This window comes from Anopheles merus, chromosome X (genome assembly GCF_017562075.2).
Source record: "Anopheles merus strain MAF chromosome X, AmerM5.1, whole genome shotgun sequence".
NCBI lineage: Eukaryota > Metazoa > Arthropoda > Insecta > Diptera > Culicidae > Anopheles > Anopheles merus.
In genome coordinates, this window is record NC_054081.1 from 24439381 (window position 1) to 24451777 (window position 12397).

Genomic DNA, 12397 nt, shown 5'->3' on the forward strand with positions numbered 1-12397 from the left:
CGAAGAGAGACGAATATCCCTCAGAGCGACGCTAATCCCGATCGAAGTCCATGCGCACGCATACAACCACGCGCACACGCCACTTAACTGCAGAACGCGCTACACGAGCGTACCGTCCATCGCACACATCGTGAGCCGACGCGTGCACCGTTCCATCGCACACATCGTGAGCCGACTCGTACACCGTTTCATCGCACGCAGCGTGAGCCGACGCGTGCACCGTTCCATCGCACGCATTGTGAGCCGACTCGTATACCGTTCTATCGCACGCATCGTGAGACGACAGGCCGAAAAAAACTGATCGAGAGAAAAGCTGCGAATTAAAAAAAAAAAATAAATAAAAAAAAAGGTACGCCGCCACGTGAAGACAATGCAAGCCGCCATCGCAGTGTCTATCTGAAGACATCAATATCCCGCCATCGCGCTGAGCAAAACCACGCGATCTGAAGACATCTATATCCCGCCATCGCGCTGAGCAAAACTATGCGATCTGAATACATCTATATTCCGCCATCGCGCTGCTCAAAACCATGCGGTCTGAAGACATCATACTAAGCTGCACACATTTAACCCTTCGAGAACAAGATACTTAACCACAAAATTGCCACATTTTTTTTAAGAGAGCTATCTAGATATATTTATTACATTTATTTTAAACTGCGTAAACTCTAACCGCTAACAAATCGAGTAAAAATTGTTAAACCAGTGCTAAGTGAAAAAAAATCTAAAACCATGATCCCTATATTTTCTCATAATTAGTTATCGCATTGTTGATTTTAAAGAGTTATTCAATATATTCAAATCCGTCCAATAGCTCAACCTGAAAGTGCGTTTATTACTAAATCCATTCTACGTAAATTATGCTATCAAAGTGTTTGATTGTGTTGAGAGTTCGACGAATGCTATAAAGTCCTACAAGCTTGTGAGGTGATCGTTCGTCATTGATTTCAATCAGGTTTCTTGCTTTTGATCATTTTCCTTTTTAACAATAATGGCATATTCCTGAAGATAAAAAAATTGAATAAACCTTAACCATTTAACAAAAGGATCTCGTCCTAAACCTTCATGAAAAGAACAACTCGCGCTACTCGTATACCTCGGCGCATCATTACTGCAGTTGGTAATATTGTAAGGCACAAAATGGCTCCCAAACTTGATATTCAATTGGCTCTGAAGTTGATTAAACCGTTTGATGGTACACCCACATTACTAAATGCATACATTGAAAGTATCGAATTGTTGAAAGATTACGCACAAGAAGTAGATGAAAAGGAAATCCTCAAGTTTGTGAGAACTACTTTAGTTGGTATTGCCCATGGAGTTATCGATACAGCAGAGACGCTAAAACAAGCTTTCGTTCTTCTACGAACACGTTTTAGTATGCAACTAACACCATTAGCCGTGGAAAAAGAGATCCTGTCTCTAAGACAAGGTGCTAAATCGATTTCTGAATTTGGACTAGAATTGGAGAAAATGGCTGCTAAACTTGCTGCTGCTCACGTGTCTACTGGAACGTTTGAAACCGAATTTGCCGCGCATAATATAGTAAACCCTATAGTGATTCGTGCATTCATACAAGGTTTAAACAAAGCCAATACAAAATTCTTCTTTCAAGCTCGCAACCCCTCTACTGTAAATGAAGCCATATCTGATGCTTTGGAGTGCGAACCAGTTCAATCAGCTGAAGAGGATAGAGAAATGACACTTTGGTGTTCATATCTGCAGAACATGCGTTGATATACCAGACGTTCTCATCACTCGTATTATCCTAGATCATTTTATAATCAACCTTACCGAGGATCCAATTCACAACGTTTTGGTAACAATTCTCCAAGTGAAAATCAATCAAGATTTACCAATAATAACAACAGAGGAACGTAGAGGTAGACCTTATTCCAATAATCATTTTAGTCAGTTACCATCTAACAATAATTCCAATAGAAGAAATAATACAACAACTCGAGTGTAACTGGCATCTAGTAATCCATTAGAATCAGTTAACGGTAACATCCCAGAATCTGATATTGAACATGAGGAAATAATTAATTTATTTCGCTAAGTTACATTTCAATAGCAGTGTTAAAGCAAAATTTTATTTATTTGGTGAATATCATGATCTTGTCCTTGATACAGGAGCCACCTGTTGTGTATTAAATCTTAATTACTTGCCTAAAAAATGCAATTATCGATAAAACAATTGTGTTAAAAATGTATGGAATTAACGGTCCAGCCAAATCATTAGGATGTATTAACACCATTATTTCTACGGATTCAAATAGTTTTCATATAGTGTTTCATGTTGTGGATACATTGCCTTCTCATATCGTAGGATTAATAGGAGCTGATTTTCTTTACAAAAAAAAACATAAGGCTATCCTAAACTTTGAAAATATGGATTTAATTTGTACTGCCAATAATAATGCAGTAAACCTAATAATTCCGCCTAGAACAGAGATTTTTAAATTTTTTGGAACAGCAGAAACCAATACTTGTGTTGTATTAAATCAAGTGCTTCAACCAAATGTGTATGTAGCAAATTCTATAGCCCATCCTAAAAATGGTAAATTTCCAATTCGGATAGCAAATTTCCAAAACAAAACCGTAGCTTTAGTAAAGATACTTCCAACCATAAAACCTGCTACAGATTATAAAATATTAGAACTCAATACTCCTCGTCACGATAGTAATCACGCTAATCAACTATTAAAAGAACTCAAACTAACTCATTTATCGGAACCTGATAGATCTGTTATTGGGAAAATTTACATCAAATATAATGATGTGTTCTGTCTACAAAACGATCAATTAAGCACTACTTTAATTTACGAAGCTTCCTTGAAAGTTAACAACAATACTATGCCAATATATTCCAAACCTTACAGACTACCCTACTCTCAAAAGGCAGAAGTAGAAAATCAAATTAACAAAATGTTGAAAAATAAAACTATAGAAGAAACACAATCGGAGTGGAATAGTCCAGTCTTATTGGTCCCTAAAAAGAGTGCTGATGATACAAAGCAATGGATACTCGTAATAGACTACCGAAAGGTAAATACGGTATTGCAAAACGACAAATTTCCTCTACCTAACATCGATGAAGTCATTGATACGTTGTCTGGATGCAAATATTTTTCGCATTTAGACTTATCCCAGGGATACTATCAATGTCCATTACGAAAAAAAGACAGGCCTATTACAGCTTTTACAACCCCTACCGGTCAATACCAAATGACTAAGCTACCGATGGGATTAAAAATAATCCCATCTACGTTTTCAAGGATGATGACGGTAGCTATGTCAGGATTAAATACAGAACAATATCTGATATATCTAGATGACATTATAGTATTTGGAAAAACAATAGAGCAACATAACAAACATTTCATGAATATATTTGAAAGATTGAGAAGAGTAAACCTAAAGCTGAATCCGGAAAAATGCCACTTCCTTTAAGAAGAGTTAATCTACTTAGGTCATTATATTTCCGCGGAAGGTATAAAACCAGATCCGAGCAAGTTGGAATGCATCCAAAATTGGAAAGCCCCGACATCTGCTGATGAAACTAAGAGATTTGTAGCTTTTGCAAACTATTACAGAAAACATATTAAAAGCTTTGCTGCAATATGCATGCCACTAAATCATTTGACAAGAAAAGGTGTTCCCTTTGAATGGACTCCTGATTGTCAATTTGCGTTTGAAACATTAAAAGAATCATTTGTTAAACCACCGATTTTAGATTTTCCAGATTTTAGTTCAACAAATACTTTCAATTTGCACACTGATGCCTCCAACAGTGCCATAGGAGCAGTCCTTAGTAATCAAAATGGAAAACCAATATCATTTGCTAGTAGAGCATTAAACAAAGCCGAATAAAATTATGCAACAATTGAAAAAGAACTATTAGCAATAGTATGGTCAATTAAACATTACCGTCCCTACTTATTTGAAAGACATTTTAACATCTTTACAGATCATAAACCTTTGACGTATCTATTTACCATGAACGATCCTTCAAGCCGCCTAACTAAATTTCGTTTAGCGTTAGAAGAATACAACTTCACCGTCTGTTACAAAAAAGGAGCAGAAAATGTAATAGCGGACTCCTTATCCCGATTGCCAATTTCTGAATCGAAAGCCATGAGTGTGCGAGATGAAGTGCTCATATCTACGAGATCCAAAACTGAAAGCAACGATACTTGCGAAGACATTAATGAGTCAGCAATATCTAAAGTAACCCATATTGAGCTTCAGTTAAATCCTAATACAAAAGATCTTATTGTTTCTAAACACAAAATAATATTACCACAATCCACCACTATCGTTCGCTTACGAGGAATGATAGTAAGGATAAAATCTTACATCAAATCGTTGAAAAGTAAGGTATATTTGGTAATAAGAAAACGTGATGAACATACAACCAAATTCATGGAAAACTTAAAAACCCTCAATGAGAAGGGGATGCCAAAAATAATCATACTAAACGAAGACGTAAAAGTACTTGGAGAACGAGAAAAAGCAAAGAGATTGATTGTTATGAAGGATTATCATGCACTACCAACCGCAAGGCACGCAGGAATTCAAAGAACGATTAATACAATTAAGCAAAAATACACTTGGCCCGGAAGTGATAAAGACGTTAGAGATATGATAGCAAAATGTAAGCACTGTCAGCTTTATAAATCAAATAAACCATTTAAAAATCCTTTCAAAATAACAGATACGGCCAATGAAGCAATGGAGAAGATTTTTATATACCTTGTTAGTCCCAAAGTAAATTCAAACGGATTTGAATATATCTTAACTACGCAATGCGATCTAACTAAATTCATAACAGCCACGCCAATCACAAATAAACGAACAGATACTGTAGCACGAACTTTCGTCGAAAAAGTCATCCTAAACTATGGAGTGCCAAGAACAATTTGTACTGACAGGGGAACTGAATTTCTATCAGGATTATTTAGCGAAATATGTAAGGTATTGCAAATTCAGAAATTACAATCAACCACTTACCATCACGAAACAGTTGGAGCGCTGGAAAACTCACATAAACAGCTAGGAAATTTCTTACGAATATATAGCGAAGAGAAAGCACTAGATTGGTTCCAATGGGTAAACTTTTACGAGTTTGCTTATAATAATACCGTGCATACCGCTACAGGATATACACCATTTTACCTAATGCATGGAAGACAGGCTAATGTACCAACCAACATAATAAATGAGAGCGCAAAGAAAGTGCGATACAATCTAGACGACTATGTGAATGTATTACAAATAAAACTGAGAATAGCCCATGCAGAAGTCAGGGAAAGGTTGATAATAAATAAGCAAAAAAGCAAAATCCATTACGATGAAAAAACTAAAACGAAAATGTTCCAACCAGGCAATCAAGTACTAATCAGGGAAGAAAACCAAAAAAAAATAGAACCTCCATACACTGGTCCGTACACCGTAATCAAAGATGAAGGAGAAAATGTTAGGCTCGAAGATCATAATAAAAGCGAAGTAATACACAAGAATAGGCTCAAGAAATGGCATAACTAAAAAATAAATAAAAATTGGGCGTGTTATGGGATCTGCATGTTAAGGTTAGCGTAGTGTAACGCATGCTTTAGTTTATAGCAAAGCCGAAGCTAGGGAGTGCCCGCGAGAGGCACTCAGTTAGGCTTTATAAGTAGTGGCAATGTGGTAACGAAGCTCTCTCTTTTGCTCGACACCGAAGCGATCGGTTCGACGCACACACACCATCCTGTTATCTTAAGTGGTGATAATAAAAGTACTTGTAACCCCTGTAAACCCACAAAACAAAATTACCGCAATTTTCGAGGTAGTAAGCAAGTTTTGTTTTGCGAACTAATGAATACACAAGATGAATTAATAATTACATACTGGAATGAAAACGGTGCTTCCAATAAAAAAAAGAATTAGAGCATTTCTTAAAAGAACAAAATACAGACATAATGATTATAGTAGAAACCTTTCTAAAGCCAGAACTAAGATTCAACATTAATAATTACAATAGTTTTAGACTAGATCGACTGTCAGGTACCAAAGGTGGGATTTTAATTCTAATCAAGCACAACATCGCTTATAGCCCAATGAGATCATTTGCACTGGAAATAATAGAAGCTATAGGTATTCAATTAACTACTTCCAAAGGCGCATTATCGATCGTAGCTGCATATCACCCTGGATCGGATTCAATCATTAGTAAATTTAAAAATGATATTGTAAAACTTACCAAAATAAGGAATAATTTCATAATATGTGGTGACCTCAACGCTCGCTATTCAATGTGGAATTGCGCGTCTATAAATTCTTCGGGTAAATGCTTATTTGAAGAATTACAAAAAGGTCAATTTACTATCTGCTTTCCAGACACTCTAACACACTACCCTGCCGATTCAAAACGAACCCCTTCAACAATAGACATCATTCTCACCAATTACAATAGCTCTCTTTCAACACTAAAGACTTCTACAAACTTTTCATCAGATCATTTACCAGTTTCTTTCAGTGTAGTAAAAGAAAAAGCCAATGTCAAACCTGATAGAGTCGTGTATGATTATAGCATAGCCAATTGGAACGAATTTAAGCAATACATTAATAATAGGATAAACCCAACTGAATTATCCCTCAATGATATTCATAATCATCAACAAATCGACAATATGATTGAAAAACTAACATCTGTAACTGTAACAGCGCACGACATGGCAGTTCCGGTAATTAACGCAGGAAAATACAACATAATTATCCCTCCGAACATTATCTCTCTAATAAAACTAAGAAACACATATAGAAAGATATGGCAAAGACATAGGCTTAGCAATATATTTAAAAACTCTTACAATTTGCTCAAAAATCTAATCGATTTAAAGTTATCTGAGTTACGCAACAATTCGTGGTCCAAAAATCGGGAATCAATGAACAAAATAAAACACAATGACACCAAAGTTTGTCAGAATAATTAAAAATAAGCAAAACTCTATCCCTATTTTGAAAAAAGATAATCAAAACCTTGTCACGGCTATCGAAAAGTGTGATGTGTTAAAAAAGTATTTGAATCAGCCCACACTTTAACAGCAAATCAAAAAAGTACTGTTGATCCTCAAGTAAAGGAAAAAAATAGGAGTTTCCGGAATGATATAGATCAGATAACCCAAAATAATTTTGAATTAATTAAACCAAAAGACATTGCTAAAATCTTACGACGAATAAAAACAAAAAAAAATCTCAGGACACGACCAGGTAAATAATAATGCAATCAAAAAGTTACCCAGGAAAGCCATAATATATCTTAACGTTATATTTAATGGTTATCTGAAACTTGATTATTTTCCAAAAACTTGGAAAATAGCTAAAGCTACTGCTATTCCAAAACCGGGTAAAGATCATAGCGTTCCAGAGAACTACAGACCAGTTAGCCTTCTCAGCTGTATGGGAAAAATATTCGAAAAACTTGCAGAAAAAAGATTAGCTGCCCACTCTCATAGCAACAATATAATTCCCAACAGCCAGTTTCCACCCTTCTTTCTCCACCACACATCAAGTCCATAGAATGACCAAAAACATCATACACAATAGACTAAACAAAAAATCAACCGTAGTGGTACTGCTTGATTCTGAGAAAGCATTCGATTCTATATGGCATGAAGGGCTAGTTTACAAACTCATAAGATTTAACTTTCCAAGATATCTAATCAATATAATACAATCATTTATCTCTAACCGGCAGAACAACATTCACGTAGTAAATTCCATATCGAACCCATACACACCGTTGGCAGGTGTACCCCAAGGTAGCACACTGTCACCATTATTATTTAGCATGTAAAGGCGGTCCCCGAGATACACGGTACCTCTTATACGCGGATTCGGAGATACGCGGTTTTCCAAATTTGACAGTTCTTTGAGTAAATTGTACTGATTTGACACATCCATTGTGAAATACCAAATAATTTCCGTATTGAACGAATGTAAAATACTATTTAAAACGGTTTAAAATTGTTCAATTCAGTAGAAACATATCAAATAATTAATTTGGTGACGAAAACCACTCCCTACTTGCAAAATTGCACGAAACTTAGTGATATTTTGGCTGGAAATCACGAGATTCGACTTACGCGGAAATTCGAGATACGCGGTATTTTGCGGTCGTTTTCGGTCCCCATTAACCGTCTATCTCGGGGACCGCCTGTACATATCAGACATTCCAATAATGCACAACTGCGAGCAATACTTTTATGCAGACGATTTTGCATTGTCATCTACCGCTAAAAATCCAAAAAACATAATTAAAAATCTTGACATTGGCCTAAAGAAGTACGCGCGATACTGCAAAAAATGGAAGTTAAAATTAAAAGAAACGATAACCGAAGCTATATTCTTCACGCGAAATACTAGCCAGCGTAAGCTACCAAATTCTAGACTCATGATCATTAGTAATCCAATTGGTTGGAAGGATTCTATAAAATATTTGGGAGTATACCTAGACAAACGACTGACATTTAAAACTCACATAAACAAGCTGAGTGTTAAATGCGAAAACATTTTAGAACTCTGTATTGTTTCCTCAATAGGAAATCAAAACTTAATTTCAAAAATAAGTTATTATTGTACAAAGCATTAATACTCCTAAATATAACATACGCTTTACCAGTATGGTCCAATTGTGCGGATTGTTATAAGTTGACACTTCAATAGCCTGTAAATTATCATTGTTAAAATATAAATATAACGTAAAATGCTCATTTAGCACACATCCAGTTCTGAGAGAATTATGCACTTAACCAGTTAGATTGAAGTTATAAAACTAATTTAGGGGTCCTTTCCGTTTTAAGCTCGTAGGCTGAAATTTCAGCCTGTCAGCTGTTTGCATTGTATAGCAGTTTTCGAGCCGCTATCTATGTGAGTATAATATAAAGGTGGGCTTATCCCAAGGTGTATGAATTTAGAAGGCTGATTTTTATCGCTTCTGCTTCTGAATGAAGATTGTAAGAGTGTTTTGAGTATTCGTCAAGCCTCCAGAAAGCTCTTTGGAGCAAAAGTTTTCACTCGTTCTGTAAAAAAGCGATGTTCAAAATTGGTTTAAAAAAACATGTTATGAGACCACCTGCACTACATACACTTTGATTCTATATTCCATCACCTGATCTCTTTAATGCACCTTGGGATAAATGTAAACATAACCGTGTTTTCGAGCAGGTACTCGAATCTAATTCTAGCTTTGTGGCTAGAATAATCTAGACTGAAAATTGCAGGCTAATTTTGTGTGTGGTTTTGTATGGAGTGTTTACTTGATTTCAGCCTCCAACTGTCAAACTCCATACAAAAAACTGACTAAAATCGTGAAGGCCCCCTTAGGGGGTTATATTACTAGGTAACTTAGTATGTAAGATTTATTACTAAGATTAGAATAGTATAAGATTAATTTCTTCTTTCACATTAGGGGTTGTTTTCCAAAGCACTTTTCCCCTATAAGTTCTTGTTGCTGACTGTATAAGCTATGCAATGCAGTGAAAAATCAGCCTAGAGCTACCTAAAGCAATCAAAACAATGAGGAGAGAAGCTTGATTCGGGCCCATTATAATATAACATAACGCCGCAAATGTGTGAACAACTTATAAATATGGAAATAAATCAACTAACTAACTAACTAACTATTGTCAGACCTACAATTGGCTCGCTACGATCCGCAAGAAAAGATTGTGATCTCGGCGGACGCATCATCAATTGGCCTTGGGGCAACTATTAGCCATCTGTACCCCAATGGTCTTAGACATGTAGTACAACACGCCTCTCGTGCCCTTACTGAGGCAGAAACGTCGGTACAGCCAGATCGATCGAGAGGGGCTAGTGATCATTTACGCAGTAAAAAAGTTCCACAAAATGATTTTTGGTAGGCATTTTACGCTTCAGTCAGATCATCGACCTCTACTGCATATATTCGGATCGAAAAAGGGCATCCCAACATTTACTGCTAACCGTCTTCGGCGTTTCGCACTTACTTTGCTGGCCTACGATTTTAACATTGAGTACGTGCGCACCGACGATTTCGGATATACTGATTTGCTCTCACGACTCATTAACACGCACTTCAAGCCAGAGGATGACTGTGTTATAGCAAGCGTGAACTTGGAAGAAGACGTTAAATCGGTGGCAATAAGCGCACTTGATTCACTACCGCTGAACTTTGCTGATCTCGCCAGAGAAACAAAACGAGACCCACTTCTGAAAAAGGTTTCAGTTTACATCATCGAAGGCTGTCCCAGAAACGCAACGTTTACGGATGAGCTTGCTCGTTTTAATACCAGGAAGGATGCACTAACAATCGTAGAGAATTGTATTCTTTTCGGTGAGAGGGTGGTAATCCCCAAAAAGCTGCAGCAAAAATGTCTTTAGCAGGTGCATCAGGGCCATCCAGGAGTGAAGCGTATCAAAGCGTTAGCTAGGAGCTTCTTTTATTGGCCTACAATAGATACTGACATCGAGGAATGGGTGAAGACATGCCACCCATGGCATGGCCATGGCCCAGGGCAGCAGGCCCATGGCAACGTTTACAACGTCGATTTTGCGGGCCCACTAGACGGTGATTATTATTTAATTGTCATGTATTCGATTTCTAAATGGCCCGAAATAATCCGTACCAGTAACGTTACAGCGAAAGCTACCATAGCCATGTTAAGTTCACTTTTCGCTCGTTTTGGAATTCCGAAAACGTTAGTATCGGACAACGGTACGCAGTTCACTAGCGAGGAGTTCGGACTATTCTGCGACCGCAATGGCATCGAACATATCACAACGGCCCCCTACCATCCGCAATCTAACGGGCAAGCTGAAAGATTTGAATCCATTAGTATGGAAAATGAACCGAAACCAAGTAGACAGTTCCAACCCAACGACCTAGTCTATTTTAAACGCTTCGCAGGTAACGGATGGAGATGGGTAGCTGGTACAATTGTTAAGCAAAAAGGTCATGTCATGTATGTGTATGATTGGCACGGATGATCAGAAAATGTTTAGATCTCATATTAACCAGATACGCAAGCGCTACGAGAGGCATCATCACGTTCCGGCTTCGGTCAGCCATCGTAAGTTGCTGATAGAAGTTTTGTTCGATACCTGGCAGCTGACACCGGAACCATCGACTGGCACGTCCCCAATACCACCACAGCCAGTCGACCCCGAGCATGTGGAAATCTCTGTGTCTCCTCATCAGCCGTTATCCGAGACCAACGGTCCGTATGCTCCCGCTACATCGCCAGCGACACACACACGCCCAACGACACGAGCGGTTCCATCGTGTCCTTCGGCCCAGGTGCCACGGCGGTCTTCTAGACTTCGAAAACCACCCAGTCGGTTCAACGTGTACCGTCAGTTTTAAAGATGGGAAGAGGGGGAGATGTTAGATGAAAGAATGCAGCCAGCTGCTCGCGTGCTCTCTCTGCAGTAAGCCGCTCTTACTGCAGCTGACGAGCCGTGAGCGCCTGAGAGCAATCGGTCGGGATGGATCGTTCGGTTGCTGCGCGAAGAGCACAAAACACTTCGCATCGGGGGGCGTGGCGTATACGTGTTGGAAATAAAGCATCCGTTTAAGTTTAGAATAACACAACTATATTTATGTTCGGGTGTGTAATGTCCACCTATCGCAATATCACATACAGACATAAAACATTGGAATGTGTGGGAAAAAGGCAAATGTTGTCGGTAGGCTTATACACACTGACGCGACACTGCTACGCGTGCAAAACCACCAGTATAGCGCGACGCTTTGTCGGAGATGGTTGTGTGCGTTTTGTTCTTGTTCCGCGCGCAGTAATTCTGCGTTGGTGCGCATTTCTTTCAAAGTGAAGTGTGAAGTGAACAAACAATGTGCACAGACGCACATGCAGTGCGTGGATCGGCAGGTAAGGGGCCATTTATTCACAGATATGTGTTTGCTGGATGGAGGTCGTACTTAGCAGTACGACGACATGATGCGTGTTTTTGTCAGGTTCTAAATGTGTTACGAGAGTTTACATTAAGTTTCAATAAAGTATTTAATGTAACTAAAAATGACCGTATTTGTGTTTGTTGTTAGAATAAGTGCGTATTCGCGATCGTGGCAATGCATAAAAGAAAACGAGAAACGAAAGAAACAAATATCTTTGGATGTGTTGGTAGCATGACTGGAAAGAACACGAACACATTGAGAACTGCAGAGCGCACCGTGCGTTCCGGGTGGGGAGGGGGAGGGCTCGCGCGAGGTGTAACTCATTCCTCCAAGAGTTACTGCTAACGGGGGACGGTACTCAAATCACTCAAAAAATACACTCATTTTGCCGGACGGGTGGTCCTCATACCCCTCGGCCTGAATCACTCCAAATTTGGGGTCTCATTGTTTGCGTGGTTA

At 38.3% G+C, this 12397-nt stretch overlaps 1 protein-coding gene across 3 annotated transcripts in view; it reads left to right on the forward strand.

Annotated features, from left to right (window-relative positions):
- LOC121596139 (glutamate receptor ionotropic, NMDA 2B) overlaps positions 1-12397 on the forward strand; it is a 253362-nt gene that overhangs the window by 17105 nt on the left and 223860 nt on the right. The window lies entirely within an intron of this gene.